The sequence below is a fragment of the Octopus sinensis genome, linkage group LG16 (genome assembly GCF_006345805.1).
Source record: "Octopus sinensis linkage group LG16, ASM634580v1, whole genome shotgun sequence".
Taxonomy (NCBI): domain Eukaryota; kingdom Metazoa; phylum Mollusca; class Cephalopoda; order Octopoda; family Octopodidae; genus Octopus; species Octopus sinensis.
Genome location: NC_043012.1, coordinates 10,147,143 through 10,153,156, shown reverse-complemented (window position 1 = coordinate 10,153,156; position 6,014 = coordinate 10,147,143). Strand labels below are relative to the sequence as shown.

Below are 6,014 nucleotides of genomic sequence, written 5' to 3'. Positions count from 1 at the left end.
TGACATTTCGTGTACTTGTCGTATGATTTATATAAAGTTTTAATTTTATCAGAAATATATAACTTTTACAGGATTTCTACTTTTTCAAATTTACTTCATTTGACTTTGCAAATAGTTCAGACGCAACATGTGAAAAGTATGGCGGCCAATTAAATATTCTCCAACTAAAATTGTTGATTGTTGACATATCCCACCTTTTATTACCGTGCAAATAAATTTTGCCTTGTTCGCTTCAAATATTTATTTTCTAGGAATCGAGGCATGCAATATCCGCTAGCTGTTTTAGTAAACAGTCTAGATCCATTATTTCCCGAATAATAAGCTTGTTTACTAAAAGTGCCAAATATATTTTGTGCATAGTTGCGTGAGAAAAATATAAGTAGTCAATAAGGAATGTAATTTTAAACTGCCTCAAATATATTACATAAATATTAGTAGCTTCTCATGATTTTACGATTTATATAAATTGGAACGTTCAACAAATGGATGCGATTCTATTGAAGATTTCCCGGGATGGATTTTATAGTGGTTTTTATTGGTGCCTATTTTACATTAACAAGGTGCTGTCAATTGTTGATTGCGCATGCTAAGTAAGATTAGTTGTGCAGTCACTACAGAAAACAAGATAAACGCATAGACAAGAAAAGTGAACGTTCAAAAATTCCACAATACAACTACACAGCATATTACAGAAGGAAAAAAAGAGGATAACCAACATCCCTCAGAACAGAACATATACTTTAATTGAGAGATACGAAAATGATTAAATTTTACACGAACCAAACCGACACTACCTCAACAGTAACGGACATTTTTTTTTCTATGGAATAAGGAGGACATTTTATTCTGTTTTAAATAAAATTGAGATTTCAATTGATTATTCCGATATGAGCCCTCAGATCCTCATAAATGTAGGCATATTAACAAATTAACTAAGGAACTTATGTACGGGGTAGAAACTCATACCTATCCTTTTGAGCCCGTTTGATTCCCAGATATATGAGTTTAAGATTAACATACACAATCTACAATTTCCCGTGCTTACATGTCATGAAGCCCAATATATATATTGTCGAATACATATTATGTAGATATTTGCACCTGCTCCTCTAATAATTTCGTATTGAATGATTTCTTTTCTCTTCATTTTATCAAAGCATATGAAAATACAAGTCACCAACTAATATATTCGCGTACACCCGCACACATACACACACAAACGCACACACATATATACCTACATATATATATATGCATATACATATGTATTCGTATATATACATAGATACAAACATACATATATATATACTAGCATTAAAGACCCGTCGTTGCCGGGTCATAGTGCTAGTGCATGTATATATGCGTATATATATGTGTACATATTACATGTACACCTATATATATATACACATCTACACATAACATACAAAATACAAAGTTATATCTTGATATCGCTAGTGATAACAATACTCAAAATATATAACAGACTGGAATTGTTAGCCCGTCTCTTGTAATTTCAATCAATTGTATCTTGTCCTCCCTCTTGTATAGAAGTGTGGCTACAATCCAGCCTACCTCTACTTCTGGGGGGGGGTATTTAAATTAGATATAAAGGTAAAAATAAAATATTTCCACTTTGCAAGTTCGAGTACTCCCTTGCACGCTCCGTTGACTCGAACCTTACTTCTATTGTGGCGAATTTACCACCTCTGATTAGATACCTTTCATAGTCGCACCAAGACACTTTTCGAAAGTGCTTTCCTCCATGTGTTCAAATCTTCTTTTTTCTTTAATTTAATTTTTTATTATCCATCTGGACTATTCCATTTCTGCACGCTAATTTTATTTTTAATTTATTCCCATTCATGTGAAACCACTTATTCAAGTTCAAATCATTGATGCAATTTTATACCAATTGCTATTTTTACTTTTGTCATGTTACTTTAGTTTGATTTTAATTATTACTTACTACATATAACTCAATTGTTATTATTATTTTTATTGTTAAAGTGAAAGTATCTGACATAAAATAGAGAAACGTTTTTGTTTCACTTTTAACACGTAATACTGAAATAGTGAAGAAGATATGATATTGCTATGGGCTCGCTCTAGGCAAGAAGTTGAACATTTTTTTGCCCATGAAACTACATGGACCCTAAGTAAGGCATGTGTAAAATTTGAATGGAATTGGTTGTGTAGTTCTCAAATTCTAGGGAATCGTAATGGAGAAGATATGATATTGCTGTGGGCTCGCCCTAGGCAAAAAGTTCAAACTTTTATTGGCCGATGACACTCCCCGGACCCGAAGTAAGGCATGTGTAAAATTTGAATGAAATTGGTTGTGTAGTTCTCAAGTTTTAGGGAACACACAGACAGACAGACAAACATTGTCAGTTTTATATATATAAAGATAATGTATATATATATGTATATATCTATCTATCTATATATATATAAATATATATTTCTGGTATTGTAATCTTATATACATTATTTTAAGACGTGTGTGTATGTTCTATGGTATATTTATAGGCATTTCCTCAATAATATGAGTGTTGTTCTCTGAATTTCGCTCTGGAATTGTACACTAGTGAAGATGGCGCAGAATGTCAATTATTGTGACAAGTTTGGTTATGATGCTCTTCGGAAAACTGATAATAAATATCGTAAGAAAGATTTTCATCCAAATATTGATGACAGCTTCATCCCTGAAGACATGATTTATGCTGTCAGCTTTATATATAATGTTGTTGATGATACGAACGATAATTTTGATACTAGGAATATTAAGTTCCTACGTCTGAATTTAAAGTAGCCGCCTCATAATTTAGGCTTATCTTCTCTCATTTACTGTTTTGCCTTACTCAATAATTGTTATTCAAACTTTACCAACTATTTCAGATTTTATATTTTCTTTCTTTTATTATATTTTCAGATGTTCACGTTTTTGAGAATATAATATTTCGAGGAACCTCTTACTATCTAATGGGGGATACTCCTGAAGGTAATCATAATTGAGTTTTGCTAATGTAGACTGTGGAATTTTTAAATCACAATAATCTGCAATGATCTTCGTTATTTTTTTTTTTACAATTTCTTAGCAGTGTTTTTCAGATAAATATCGTTAATAATATTTACGATCGACTGTGCTTGTGAGCATATCTCTCTCTATATATATCTGCGAGTGAGTGTGTGTGAGCGTGCGTGTGTGTGCGTGTTTGTTTATGCATCTATATACCCATATGTATGCATAGGTACATGTATATATATGTATATATATATATATATATATGTATATATATTATATATATATAAGGGTAAAGACCCCCTTCGGTCATGAATGACCATGGGATTGCACCTAGAAAGTTACCTTCCTAGATACATGTCCGGGCAAGGTTGTTTATGGAAGACCAGCAGTCGCCCATGCATACCAGCCTCCCCTCTCAACGCCACCAGTGTTATCCAAGGGAAAGACAAAGGTCGATACAGCTTGGCACCTGTGACGTCGCAACTCATTTCTACAGCTGAGTGAACTGGAGCAACGTGAAATAAAGTGCCTTGCTCAAGAACACAACACGCAGCCCGGTCCGGGATTCGAGCTCACCACCTCACGATCGTAAGCTCGACGCTCTAACCACTGAGCCATGCATATATATATATATATATATATACATAAATATATACATATGTATACATATATATACATATATATATATATGTATATGCATATATATATATATACATATATACATATACATGTATAATATATTTATATATATATATATATATATATATATATACACACACACATTCATATATATATATATAATATATAATATATATATATATATATATAATATATATATATATATATATAATATATATATATATATAATGGTCTTTCTCGTGTGTTTCAACGTATCTGGTTCCGACAAAGTTCTTTTTCCTTTCTCCGTCGAATGTGACATTTACATCCCCACAAAGATTTGCAAAGAAGACCACAAATGTTGCAAGTTTGAGAATTACAGGTCAGTGTAGGCGGTATGCTTGAAGCCGCACTTCTCTTTTGTTTTGCATCCCGAAACCTGTTAATATTGGTTGCAACAAAGTTTTAATACCGTTTTGAAACATCGATCTCCATTTTGTTCGTACCAAAACTGTTCGCTAAAAGGTGTTGTGAGCTGTCTTCATCACTAAGAGGTTACTCTTCATCTTATCCTTATATCTGAGCCATGGTCAACGACTTTCCTGTGTTCACTCTCAAATTGGCTTTGCATGAGGACCTTGGGTATTCTTTCTTCAGTTATTCTTACGACATGGCCAGTTCAACGCAATTTTGATTGTAAAAGGAAGCTCTCAGCTCCACCAATCTTACAGTTGCTGAACAAGTTAATATTAGAAACTTTGTTACTGCATAACCGCAGATTGTCCTCAGACAGTCTCTGTGGAAGATTTCTAGAGGCTAATGTATCGTATATAAGGTATCCACGATTCTCAGCCATACAAGAGATTGGAAAGTATAGCTGGTATATAACCCTACACTTTGGTGTCAAGTTTGATGCCACTTCCATTCCGTAGGCGATGACGGAGTTTGCTAAATGCGTTGCTTGCGAATGCAAGACGGTTGACGATTTTATCATCGAGGGAAGGGCACGAATTCACTTTACAACCAAGATATGTAAATGACTTCACATAATTTAGGCTTTTCCCATCAACCTGTATAGGAGTATCAGAAAACTTGTGAAGCGATGACCTCCGCTTTACACCTCGAATTCGTTTAGGATTAGGGCAAGGGTGGTGGATTACTTCCGTCTTCTTTATGCTGATGGCCAAGCCAAAGGCTTTACAGGCAGCAGAAAACTGGTCTAGAAGTTTCTGAGCTTCCTTTATATAGGTCGCTACTAGTGCAGCATCGTCTGTAAAAAGCAGACCACGAATGATACTGGTGTGTAGCAGTGTTCTGGATTTGAAACGCTGATGATTGAATAGTCCACCACTTAATCGGAACTGGAATTTGACACCACTTTGCATGTCACTAAAAGCCTACGTCAGCATCACTGGAAAGAAGAATGCAACCAGAACAGGGGCCATAACACAACTTTGCTATATGTCGTTTATAATGTCAAAGGAAGCCGGACACTACAGCAGCCTTCATTCCCTCATGAAAGGAGATGATAACATTCAACATTTTGTCAAGTATACCAAGCTTTTTCAAATATTTCCATAGTGCTTGCTGGTTAACAGTGTCGAAGGTCTTAGTAAAGTCAACGAACACCATGAATAACTCGTGATTTTTCTCACTTACTTTCTCCATAACCTGTAGGAGGGAAAAGATCATGACGATAGTGCCACGACCAGAGCGAAATCCACACTGTACATCTGGGTATATATCATTACCAACGTGCTTTATGATCTTGTCAAAATTGAGTTGAGCAAGAATCTTACCGGCAATAGGCAGAAACAATGTTTCACGATGATCATCACATATATTTCTGTTGCCTTTGTTCTTATACAGATGTTGGACTGAATCATCCTTGAAGTCTTGTGGTACCTTCCAGATGTTTATGAAGAGATCATGCAGTTTCTTAAAAGAGCTTATGTCCAAGTTTTTAAATTTCATGAGGGATAGCATCCCTGCCAGGTGCTTTACCAGAAGAGGTCTGTTTAATAGAGTCTACCACTTCGAGAAAGTTTGGCTCCCGAGACAGTTCTGGTATTAGAGTGTGCTGCGGAACAGACATTATGATATCGTCGTTAGTGACTGAGGTAGAGTTCAACAAGGCTTCAAAATGATCCTTCCATCGTTTCAAGATCTGAGATTTGTCAGTCAGGGGTGTCTCTCTATTCGATGAAAAAATATGAGTAACATCGTGCACTTGAGGAACATACGCTTTCTTGGGGTCATCGTAAAAGGCTTTAGAATCCTTTATGTCTGCCGCTTCTTGGAGCGCAGTAGCCTCGAAAGACCACCAAGCATCCTTCATTTGTCTCCGAGCATGTTGGACCTGGCCTCT

The 6,014-nt window shown here is 35.2% G+C and overlaps 1 protein-coding gene across 1 annotated transcript in view; it reads left to right on the top strand.

Moving 5' to 3' along the window:
* The first annotated feature begins 2,933 nt into the window (after window positions 1-2,933).
* The window catches only part of LOC115220449 (RYamide receptor-like), a 133,335-nt gene continuing 130,254 nt past the window's right edge, over window positions 2,934-6,014 (top strand). Inside the window, exon 1 of the mRNA XM_029790577.2 lies at window positions 2,934-3,004. The gene's annotated coding sequence lies outside the window, so the exon portion shown is untranslated. The remainder of the gene's footprint in view (window positions 3,005-6,014) is intronic.